Source organism: Podarcis vaucheri, assembly GCF_965113315.1.
Source record: "Podarcis vaucheri genome assembly, chromosome: 4".
NCBI lineage: Eukaryota > Metazoa > Chordata > Lepidosauria > Squamata > Lacertidae > Podarcis > Podarcis vaucheri.
In genome coordinates this window covers 2,935,744-2,947,978 of record NC_138762.1, presented here as the reverse complement: position 1 = coordinate 2,947,978, position 12,235 = coordinate 2,935,744, and the positions used below count along the sequence as shown (strand labels likewise).

The 12,235-nt window shown below is 46.9% G+C and overlaps 3 protein-coding genes and 1 long non-coding RNA gene across 4 annotated transcripts in view; 3 read left to right on the top strand and 1 right to left on the bottom strand.

The window, feature by feature from the left end:
- Window positions 1–12,235, bottom strand: part of LOC309530282 (uncharacterized protein) — a 487,095-nt gene that overhangs the window by 224,540 nt on the left and 250,320 nt on the right. The window lies entirely within an intron of this gene.
- Window positions 1–12,235, top strand: part of LOC309530302 (uncharacterized protein) — a 218,749-nt gene that overhangs the window by 70,245 nt on the left and 136,269 nt on the right. The window lies entirely within an intron of this gene.
- The window catches only part of LOC309531548 (zinc finger protein 397-like), a gene marked incomplete at its 3' end in the record, with an annotated part of 156,039 nt that overhangs the window by 138,743 nt on the left and 5,061 nt on the right, over window positions 1–12,235 (top strand). The gene's annotated exons all lie outside the window — the stretch shown is intronic.
- The window catches only part of LOC309530623, a 29,620-nt gene continuing 20,011 nt past the window's right edge, over window positions 2,627–12,235 (top strand). The window contains exon 1 of the long non-coding RNA XR_014218780.1: window positions 2,627–2,844. This is a non-coding gene — a long non-coding RNA (uncharacterized lncRNA). The remainder of the gene's footprint in view (window positions 2,845–12,235) is intronic.

Below are 12,235 nucleotides of genomic sequence, written 5' to 3'. Positions count from 1 at the left end.
CTGAAAGCTCCTCTCTCACTTCCCATCAAAGAATTCATACAGGGGAGAAACCCTATCAGTGTGTGGAATGTGGAAAGAGCTTCAGTCAGAGCTCCTCTCTCACTTCCCATCAAAGAATTCATACTGGGGAGAAACCCTATCAGTGTGTGGAATGTGGAAAGAGCTTCACTGAAAGCTCCTCTCTCACTTCCCATCAAAGAATTCATACAGGGGAGAAACCCTATCAGTGTGTGGAATGTGGAAAGAGCTTCAGTCAGAGCTCCTATCTCAGTTCGCATCAAAGAATTCATACTGGGGAGAAACCCTATCAATGTGTGGAATGTGGAAAGAGCTTCACTGAAAGCTCCTCTCTCACTTCCCATCAAAGAATTCATACAGGGGAGAAACCCTATCAGTGTGTGGAATGTGGAAAGAGCTTCAGTCAGAGCTCCCATCTCACTTTGCATCAAAGAATTCATACTGGGGAGAAACCCTATCAGTGTGTGGAATGTGGAAAGAGCTTCAGTCAGAGCTCCAATCTCACTTTGCACCAAAGAATTCATACAGGGGAGAAACCCTATCAGTGTGTGGAATGTGGAAAGAGCTTCATTCATAGCTCCAAACTCACGTCCCATCAAAGAATTCATACTGATCGCTTCTCGGCCTTTTGGCTAAGATCAAGTGTGAAGAATTCATACTGGGGAGAAACCCTATCAGTGTGTGGAATGTGGAAAGAGCTTCACTGATAGCTCCTCTCTCACTTCCCATAGAAGAATTCATACAGGGGAGAAACCCTATCAGTGTGTGGAATGTGGAAAGAGCTTCAGTCACAGCCACAATCTCACTTCCCATCAAAGAATTCATACAGGGGAGAAACCCTATCAGTGTGTGGAATGTGGTAAGAGCTTCAGTCAGAGCGCTGATCTCACTTCCCATCAAAGAATTCATACTGGGGAGAAACCCTATCAGTGTGTGGAATGTAGAAAGAGCTTCAGTCACCGCTACAGTCTCACTTACCATCAAAGAATTCATACAGGGGAGAAACCCTATCAGTGTGTGGAATGTGGAAAGAGCTTCACTGAAAACTGCAATCTCACTTCGCATCAAAGAATTCATACAGGGGAGAAACCCTATCAGTGTGTGGAATGTGGAAAGAGCTTCACTCATAGGTCCGATCTCATTTCCCATCAGAGAATTCATACAAGGGAGAAAACATATTAGTGTGTGGAATGTGGAAAGAGCTTCTGGAGGAGCTCCAATCTCACTTTCCATCAAAGAATTCATACAGGGGAGAAAACATATTAGTGTGTGGAATGTGGAAAGAGCTTCTGGAGGAGCTCCAATCTCACTTTCCATCAAAGAATCTATACAAAGGTCGGAAAAACCATTAAACATCTTTAGGAACCAGACAAATCTCCACCTTTGGCTGATTAACATCAGTTTTGTGTTTTTATCTTGTGTTTTTGTGGGAGTCAGATAGCCACGGCAGAGGCTTGCAATATTGCAGGGTGCCCCCTGACCTCGGCTGACCAGCCCTCTGAGCTTTACAATGTATTGGAATGCATTGACCTTATAAGGAGTTATATCCCCCCCCTCTGGGCAGTGTAACCCTATATCGTTTGTGTGTGGGTTAAAGCTTGACCGGATGTAGGTAACGTGAGACATTGGAATGCAGCCATGCGGCTGGAGAGGACAAAGAGTAATAAAGCACCGGAGGGAGAGGAGAAGTCTGAAATGAGCTGTCCTCCGTCCATGGAAATATTGCTGGCTTCTGCGTCTTTATTTTATGCCAAAAAAGCACCATTGTAACGGCTGGCTCTGACATGTTTTTATGTTGTAACATTCCTGACACCTGTGGGTGTAGGGACTAGGCACCAACTCTTAAAGCCCATGGGGTCTTTGTCCCCCAATAAAATATTTGAGGGGGCCACTCCCAGGGTTTTTCCCCCCAAACACAACCTTTTATTCTTCCACAACTAGCCATACATTTTCTCTTTGAATTTTCTCTCTATAAATAAATAAATAAATAAATAAATAATGTACAAAGGTCACAACAAAATCAAAATACAAGAAAATACAAAAGTGGACAGGTCCCATATTTGCAGGCCAAACGCAAAAGTTGCTTTGAAGCAGGGTTTCCCAAACTTTGGTTCCCAGCAGCTCCTGGACTACAGTTTCCGTTATCCCTTCCCATTAGTCCTGCTAGCTAGCGATGATGGGAGTTGTAGTCCAAAAACAGCTGGAGACCCATGTTTGCTCTAAAGGGAAGGTAGGCTGGCCCTGTGACACCCTCTGCTGGCTAAATGAAATTTATAGATCACAAAACTGAAGTTTATCGGCACTTGAACCTCTAGGGAGCTTCTAGGTGTTTTCTGCACCACCTAGAGTACCCACAGAATTGTGGCTTCTACTGACAACACACATAGGAGAACAAATGAAAGACAAACACAATGGACAGGAAAAATCCTTGAAAGGATGATACCAAATGGACACAGGTAGGGGAGATGGAATGCTAGAAGTGTTCTCTGGGGCAAGGGGAGCTGCTGGAAATTGAACTATGGGCTCAAAATATTACTTTTTTAAAAAAACCACTGCCTTTATAGGCATTGCCATTCAAATGATGTGCATGTATCATTCCATACCTGGAATGGTATCAAGAGGGTGTTGCGTTATCTGCAGGATACCAAGGATTTCTGTCTCAAGCTGTCAGCTAAGGGTGATGGCTAGCTGATGTGCTGGACAGATAGCAATTAGGCGAATCTGGCTAACAGGAAGTCCGCATCTGGGATGGTGGTAAGGTTTGGGGACTCTTTGGTTGGGTGGAAGTCCCGGTGTGCTGGTCCTGGGGGTTAATCAAGAGGCAAGGTCTAAGTCCAGTCCGTGGTTGATGAAGCAATATGAAGGCAGTCCCTTAAAGTTGAAGCTGTGTGCAGGGCAGGGACTGTCAGCTACCAACGTTGCTCCCGCAACTTGGGACTGGGGCTGGCTGCCTTTTATATGTCCCGAGTCATAGGGCGGCCCTGATCCTCAAAAGACTCGCCTCTCCTGGCCAGGAGGCGAGCACTCTTCCTGCGGGAACTTAGTTCCCTCTGCCTCTCTGCCCTAAGCCTCTGCAGCTCAGGAGAGGCTGGAGGGTTACCGGACCCAGAGGCAACCCCAGCTTCCTCTGACGGGGCTGAGAGTATAGCACCTGCAGGCAATGGGTCCTCCATCACCTCAGGAGCCAGAGCAGACTCAGCTGGTGCCTGCACCTGAGGATCCAGCACAGGTGAGGACCCTTCAGGCTCATGCCCCAACCCCGGCTCATCTGCTTCTGGAGGCGGGGAATCCTGTGTAGGTTGGGATTCCTCAGGTTCATCATCTGAATCCGAATCCCAGGCCATCACACCCAGAAGCAAAGTCTTATTGCGCTTTCCTTTACTGAAGCTGAATTCAGTGCGCTGTCTGAGCTTTGCAGGGAATATGAATTCTATGTTTGTTTGGTTCAAGAAATCTGCAGGTATTGTTGTTTGCCCATCACGGTGTGGGAGGACAATCAACCCTGTCTGAAGTTGGCAGAGTCTGGGCAGTTTAAGGCCAGAACCAAACACCTAGACATCCGTTTCCAGAATGTGTGTCAGAGTATCCAGTTAGGCTTGGTGAGATTGCAGTACTGTCCAAGCCAGAAGAACCTGGCAGATGGGGACATGAAACCTTTGAGCTTTCAGCATCATGGGGAGTTCTGTAAAGGTCTGTGTTTGGGGTAAGTGGTGAAACTTACGAGCCCCCAGCAGTGCAGGACGAGAGGGGGTGTGATGGGGAATCAGAGCTTATAGGCTTAACAGCTCAGAACCCATCGTCCTGCCTGTTCTGGGGAGGAGCTGTCTCCAACTTCTGGAGAAGCTGTTTCTTTGTTCTGTCTGACTTGCTTTTGCTGCCAAGCAAGGAAGCAAGATAACTGCTGTCTCGGATGGTTTGTTTATTTTTACTGTTCTGCTGTAAATAAAGCTGCTAGTTTAGAACAACAGCATGTGGACTCTTTATCTTCTGCAAGCTTATACACTAAGCGGCTTGTGCTGTGCACACTGCTACAAGTCGAGAAAGCTGAATGGAACACAGGGAAGTGTGCCAGACTCCACAACACTTTGCACCTCCAAGGAGTCTTCACCCAACTGGTGGATCAGACCCTTCTTGATGTAAATATGGTGAACCAGTTCCATCTTCCACAAAGGTTTGCCTTAGCCTTTGTACTGGAACAGCTAGTGACCACATCTGCGCAGATCATCCTGGCGTTTGGACTCTGCCCAAACTTCTCACAGGAAAAACTTTCCACTGCTTCAAACACAGCAGTGCCACCTGCTGGTTGCAGTGATGGTTGGGATGACGTGGCAGCCAACTCCCCTAGCTCCTCCTGCTTTGGAGATTTCACCCCCTGAACAGGAAACACCCCCCTCGTGCTCTCTTCCTCCAAAAGCCTCCCTTTTGTGGAGCTTTCGGTTTCAGGAACACATCCCTGCATGGTCTGGGATACTGTTTCAGCTTTCCCCGGGGTGTAACTTCTGGCAGACTGCTCAGCAGCCCCCACCATCTTGAAGTGTCCATCATGTGATGCAGCTTTAATTCTTAGTACACCAGTCACCTAAAATTGCTGATGTGTTAACCAAGCTAAATCTGATGGGTGCTAACCCTGTAGACACACCAATGACAACAGGTTATCAGGTAGATGACACTGAAGGAGCATTTTCTGGCACTACACTGTACAGAAGTGTGGTAGGCAAACTAAATTTCATTGCCAGATGTTCAAGACATGACATTGCAGTTAGCTGTAACTTGCTAAGCAGACAAGTCAACAATCCTACTGTTAAGGATTGGAAAGCTCTGAAACACATAGCACACTATTTGAAAGGCACTATGCATTACAGACTGACATTTAACAATCAGAAGTCTGGTGGTCTTGAGATATTTGCTGATACGAGTTTTGGAAGTGACACTGCAGACGGGAAAAGCACATATGGAGTTTGCTATATGTACAACCAGGGTCTATTTGATTGATCGTGCATGAAGCAAACAACAGTAGTTTAAGTTCTTGTGAAGCTGAACTGAATGCATTGTTTTATTCACTTCTGGATTGTGAATGGTTGTTACAGTTGTGTAAAGACATGAGAATTCCTGTCAAATGTCCAATTCAGATTATGACTTCTGAAGGTTGTAAGCAAAGCACAAAGCACTTGCAATTGAAGCTGCAACATACTAGAGAATGTGTTGAGAAAGGACTCGTAACGGTGTCCTACATGCCAGGTAATGAAATTCCTGCTGATTTATTGTCCAAGGTTGTTCCGAAGGATCAACACTGTACCTATGTACAGAAATTAGGTTTGTACTGATAATGTACTGACACGCTGCCCAGTGGTGTTCACAGAAAGGGGGAAGATGTTAGTTTCTGTTTCTCACTGCAGCTGTGTGGAGTCCCAGGACTCTGTTTAGATTCCAGAGACCTTGCAGTCTCACGGGAAAGGGAGGCAGGATGTGACGTTAGTGATTTCCTGTTTCCTTTGTTCCTTTGTTCAGTTGCTCTCTGCTTTCATAAAGAGAGGATGTCTTTTCTGTTCTGCATAGTTTAGAAATAAAACTCTTTATAATGTAGCCAAACCTCGCGTCTCTTCCCTGTGCTGGGAACCCTGCTGGATAGAATGTGCTTGAGGCCTTATCAAAGGCTCAGGTCACTAAACACGTCGGAGGCGATTTCAAAGGCTCAGCTCGGAGGAAGATGAGGCCTTATCGGCTTGGCCGAGCGAAGATTCTGACAAAGATTCAAAAAATGTTTAGGGGTCTGTGTACCCCCAGGAAAAAAGCACTGGATCTAGCCATCATCTTTCTTTTTTCTTTTACAAACATTTTATTGGTTTTGAATGAATCATAGAATTATAGAGTTGAAAGGGACCCCAAGGAACATCTAGTCCAACCCCCCGAATGCAAGAAACTCAGCTAAAGCATTCATGACAGAATGAACCACGCACATCACAAACACAATAACAACAGTTATGTAGAAGTGTCCATGTACTGTTCGAGTAGGAACCAAGACGGGTGACCAGTGGAATGAATAAATGTTTACTCCCAGCATCTAGTGCTTAAACCAAAGGGAAGCACTATCTCCATATTAATGCACTGGAAAGGGGGTGGGGTGGGGAGACCGCCTGTCTAAAGGAAGAAGAAGAAGAAGAAGAAGAAGAAGAAGAAGAAGAAGAAGAGGAGGAGGAGGAGGAGTTTGGATTTGATATCCCGCTTTATCACTAACCTAAGGAGTCTCAAAGCTGCTCACAATCTCCTTTCCCTTCCTCCCCCACCACAAACACTCTGTAAGTTGAGTGAGGCTGAGAGACTTCAGAGAAGTGTGAGTAGCCCAAGGTCACCCAGCAGCTGCATGTGGAGGAGCAGGGAAGTGAACCCGGTTCACCAGATTACGAGTCCACCGCTCTTAACCACTACACCACGCTGGCTGATGTTGTTTCATTCCCCCTCTTTTTTTGTTAGAGTGTATATTAATTTCCCAATAAAAAACCTCCAACTAACATATCAAATCATAATCCAATAAAAATAAAAAACTAAAATTAAAAAGATCAAATTGTCTTCCGAATTGTAATTTTGATTTTACGACTTCCCATAGCCTGAACCTCGAAGCATATCCAAATCTCAGTCCTGCTTCTCATTTCATTCCCCTTCTAACAACTCTGCTGTGTTGTGTCAAATGTCCATACAGATTTATATGCCATCTTTGATCAATCCTGCCTGCAGTTGTTGGTCCACCCTGAAGCTCGAAATGCCTCATGGAATCATAGAATCATAGAGCTGGAAGGAAACCCCAGGGGTCACCCAGCCCAACCTCATGCATTGTTGGAATCGCTGCTGAACAATCCCTGGTGGGTGGTCCTCCGACCTCTGTTTAAAAATCTCCAACGAAGGAGAGTCCACCACCTTCTGCAGTAGTTTGTTCCCCCATCAAACTGCTCTTACTGTCAGAAAGTTCCTCCAAATGTTTAGTTGGAGTCTTCTTTCATGCCATTTGAATCCAACCTTCTGGAGAAGCAGGATATAAACTTGCTCCATCTTCCATGTGACAGCCGTTCAGATAGTTTAATATGGCTATCATATCCTCTTTTCCAGGTTAAACATACCAAATTGCCTCAGCCATTCCTCATAAGGCTTGATTGTTCTCCTGTTATATACATTCCAGAGTTAGACAAAAAAGATTCATACACTTTCTGATAATGAAGTCCCTCCTGCTTCCATAAAATATTGCCTATAAATGATCATACCTGAGCTATCTGGAGCCAGTCATACTGAGGACCCCTCAACTGGATTCACAAAGGTTATTATAAGATGGGTCGGCACCACTCAATAAGGTCCTGAACATAGAACAACCCCCTGGATGTCCACCCCTTGTACTGGAGATATTTGTTTTGATCATGAAAATCCAGAAATGGAATTAGTGGAGATTTCTGAGGACCTACAGTATTCCTCCATCTCTTCCATGTTTCTCAGGTTGCACACAGAAATGACATACCCTGTTTTTTGCACCATAACACTCACTTTTTTCCTCCTAGAAAGTAAGGGGAAATGTCTGTGCGTGTTATGGAGCGAATACCTATGGGTGGCGGGGGGGATCTGCTGCAGTCGTGAGCAGAGGATCCATGGTTCCCCTTCCTTCCCTCCTCCGTGGTTACAAAGCATGGATCCACATGGATCCTCGGGATTTTTGCATTGGACTACTCCAAACTCACTGTCAGATCACATGTCTGTGGCCACAGCATGAACCACAAAAATCATACATCCACTATTTCATTTAGAATATTTTTTTTCTTGTTTTCCTCCTCTAAAAACTACGTGCGTGTTATGGTCTGGTGCGTGTTATAGAGCGAAAAATACGGTATTTATATTGCTCTGTATGTAATACTGTAATAGACTGTTTTAACAAATGATGGTCAAGTTTCTTTCCTAATTTTAATCATATCTCTGGCCTAATAAAATCTGGAACTTTTGATGTCATGTTATTCTGGGTTTCCAGTCCTGAAAAAGCAGGGATTTATTCAGTGGTGGTGACCCTTTTTCAGCCTCAGGGTCATGTTTTCTTATCAAAAGCTTTCTGGGAGCCACATCCCAGAGGTGGGTGTGGCAAAATGGGTGTGGTCAGACATATACCCCTCTTCATCCAGGCAACCAAGAACAGTTGTCATAGTTCCAAGACAGATGGCAGTTGGGTAAAATCACTTGGGGAGAGTGCAGAATGGGGCCAATGAGGGAAGTGGCCTGGGCAGGGTCCTGAGGGCAAGACAGAGCTGCCAGGAGGCCTGTACAGTGGTACCTCTGGTTATGAACGCTTTTGTTTACGAACGCTTCTGGTTACGAACTCCGCTAACCCTGAAGTAGCTGCTTCTGGTTGTGAACTTTGCCCCAGGGTGTGAATGGAAATTGTGCACAGGTGGTGTGTGCGCAGTGAGAGGCCCCATTAGCGAAAGCGCGCCTCAGGATAAGAGGCTTAAGAACGGACCTCCGGAACGAATTAAGTTCGTAACCAGAGGTACCACTGTATTGAGTTTCCAGGTATGAGGTTGGGGGGGGGGAATTCTCCTTGTGGTTTCAAGAACGGAGCCTCATACTAAATCCCCAATCAGTAGGACTTCATTCAGTAATGCATTACATTTCTATTAGGACACAGACTATACAGCATAGGCAAAGTATGCATAATCTTAGCTGTTCATCCTTTACCCAACCACTTTCTGCCTCGTCTGCACTTCACCATCTCTCATCAAGCCATAGTTCATGAAAAACCACTAACCCAACCCATTTGATTTTAGTATCTGTGTCAGAACCCTCCTTGTACCTTATCTGGAGTTGTTTTTCTCTTAAACAATCGGCCATTAATTTCCCCTTTAACTAGTTTTTACTAGTCTTGTGGTCAGTTCCCATTCCTGTGTATGTTACGCTGGCCTCACTTATTAATGGGCCTAACCTGGGTCTTTTTTTCGGCCAGAACTTGCTGGAACTCAGTTCTGGCCCCTCTTGGGTGGGTGCCATTGCCATCCTAAGAAAACGAGGGAGGTATTCTGAAACTTCTTTTTTCTAGAAAAATAGCAGAAAAATAGCACTGGACCTAACAGTTGCCCTACCTCAGTTCCCCATTCTTTTAAAAAATAAAAATCTGACCATTTATATTCATCAATGCATACAGGTATCACACTGTTTTATTCTCTGCCTGCCAACCCACCTATCTGGTATTCCTGCTCTGCCCATCACAGGATTCTCTGTGAATTCCCTCTAGCTGTGAAGCTGTTGTCTCTTTCAAGCTACCTTCTGTTCCACTCTTCCCAAGTCTGCTGGAGATGTAGAATGATAGAGAATCCTAAGGCTGGAGGTGGGATTGGGGTCCGCTCTCCACAGTCCCCCTGACTCTGTAACCTTGGAAGAGATGCTCCAGGTCTGGGCAGTTTGGATGCCATGGGAATTGGGATGGAACAAAGCTCTTTCTACAGTGAAACAACCCCTGAGATGTCCACCCTAGCGCTTCCACAGAAACACTATACATTTTATTTATATCCCGCCCTCCCCAGCTGAAGCCGGGCTCAGGGCGGCTAACAACAATAAAACAGTACAACGGTACAACACAACACAACACAACACTCTAAAACCATTCCCCCCCCTCATGACATCGTGTTGCACAAGCACCGTCTCTCCACCCCCGCACCACTGCCCCTCATAGGATGATCCCGACGGGAACCCCTTCGACTTTCATCGAGATGGAACCCCAAGGAGCCACGCACGACCCGGATCTTAGGTATGGCACATCAGACTTTTACTAAGCTTGTGCGGAGAAAAGGATTGCGCGGTGTCCTCCCTCGCAATCTTATCTCCGAAGGGGGGAACTGTAGCAGGAGATCCCCCCCTTCATGACATCGTGTTGCACAAGCACCACACACACGCACACACCATTCCCCAAGCCTGGAGATGTCCCTTCTAGAGGGGCATCACCCCAAAGAGCGATAGCCTTCTGTAAATAAGGAAGCGCTAACCCCTTTATTTCTATGAATTTTCTTACAATGCTCCACTTCGCCCTATCCTTATCATGAGTAGACCGGCCGCCCAAACTCTGGGTCAGTAGGCTGCCGTTTCAGCCAATCAGCGTTACCAAACAGCGTCTCAGGGTCAGGGGCCAGTCTGGGCCAAAACGGCCCTCACCTGCCCCCACCACAGAGTCCCTGGCTCTCGTCTATATTATTGCACTTTATGTGTTGTTTATGTGCAAGATAAACATTTGATATTGTGATAAGACTATATAGAAGAGTATTGTTTATGTGACTGCACACCCAGTTACGTCTTGTGTGTTTGTCCATTCCAGGAACAGCATTCCTGACCCAGATTTTCACAGGAAGTCCCTAAGATGATTCCCCTTTCAAACAGGATACGTGAATCTAAGCCAGTAGGGTCCTCCTCTCTGGCAGACGGACAACCCCGTCCCCAAAGCCCCTCCCTCCCCCACTTCCCCATGGGGGCCCCCCACACCACCCATCACTCACCAGGATGGCTTGGGCCGCCACCTGCTTGGAGCAGTTCTGGGTTCAGAGCCCCCTGAGCTGAGCTGCCTGGCAGTTCTGAATCACCTCCGGCAGGTACAGCTGATCTTCCTCCAGCAGCTGAAAGGCAAAAGTCAGTCTGTCAGTTCCTCAGGAAGGGAGGGCTTCTCCACCTCCCAGAGTGCAGAGTGGGGGGCAAGGAGGGCAGGTCTGAGTCCCTGCTCTGGTTCTCTCCAATGCTCACCCCTGGGAGAGGGATGTGCAACCGCAGCACATCTGCAAAGAGAAGGACATGGGGACAGGTGAGTCCTCCCTGAGCACCTGGCAAGGCTATTCCAAGAGTTTTCTCCTGGGTTCCAAGTCCTACTGCTGGGGAGGAGGGACATCCCAACCCTTGGGGACCAATCCTGGCCTCCTTCAACCAGAATGTGGCTCCCCAGGCTAACAAGATGGTCAATATCCGGTTCCACTCCACCCTTTTAAAATTTAAATCTCAAAACAGATCCTAACTTTCAGAGCATGTAAACCACATGAGTGGAAAGACTTCTGCTCCACTCACAGAAATAGGACTATGCTTCCTTCTCCCACCCTTGAAGTAAACGTCTATGTAACGAAAGAGAATTGACCCAAGTCTGCCTTCCTCCGCCATCCTCAGCTTCGCTCTTCAAGCCAAAAGACAACACTTCCTGTAGTGATCAGGTGGGATTGCTATGAGGATTTATAACAAATATAGAGTAAGCCTTCTGTGTCAGCAATGAAAGCATTGCCATGACTGGGTTTAAAGTATTTTCATATGATTCTTGATCAATCCACTCCTCTGCATCCCTGTTCCATTTCTCTTTCTTCACAAGTCACGTCCCCACTCAGACAGGCAGGCGTCCTGGGTCATCAAAGACAGGGGGCAGTTTCTTTGCTGTAGCTTTTCTGATATGTTAATCTTAGGATGTTAATCTTAGGGCCAGGAAACAGGTCTCACATAAAGGGGATAATGATCACTGTCCTCCTGGCCATCCTTCTTATCCTAGGTATGGATTGTTTAGGACCCACTTGGGCAGGGGTACAGACGTTTGGTCTGTAACACGTGGATCATCAGTCTGCGTCTCACGTGTCCTGTGTTTTAAAGGTCTCTGAGATCTCTTGATGAAGGGAGGGAGATGCTCAGAGTCCAGCCAAGAGCCTCACCCCCCAAAAGGATATCTGGGCATTGGCATAGCCAGGGGGGGGCAGCTGCCCCCCTTAATCCATAAAGAAATAATAAGAATCTGAGGTTCTGCCAAGCGAGAGAGGGCTGAGCTGGAGGGACTCGGCTTGGCAAGGGTTAAAGGGAAGTGAGCTGCCTTCCTAGAGAGGACAGGAAGCAAGGGGGGCCAGGTCCTCCAGAGCCAAGGCCCCTCCCTCCCCAGTCCTTTCCTGCAAGGAGGGGGGGGGGTGTTGCTTGGTGTCTCTGCTGCAAGGGCTGCCTCGCTCTCCCCTCCTGGGATCTGGTGAGTCTCCGCTCTCTCTGGGATCTGGTGAGTCTCCTCTCTCTCTGGGATCTGGTGAGTCTCCTCTCTCTCTCTCTGGGATCTGGTGAGTCTCCTCTCTCTCTGGGATCTGGTGAGTCTCCTCTCTCTCTCTCTGGGATCTGGTGAGTCTCCTCTCTCTCTGGGATCTGGTGAGTCTCCTCTCTCTCTGGGATCTGGTGAGTCTCCTCTCTCTCTGGGATCTGGTGA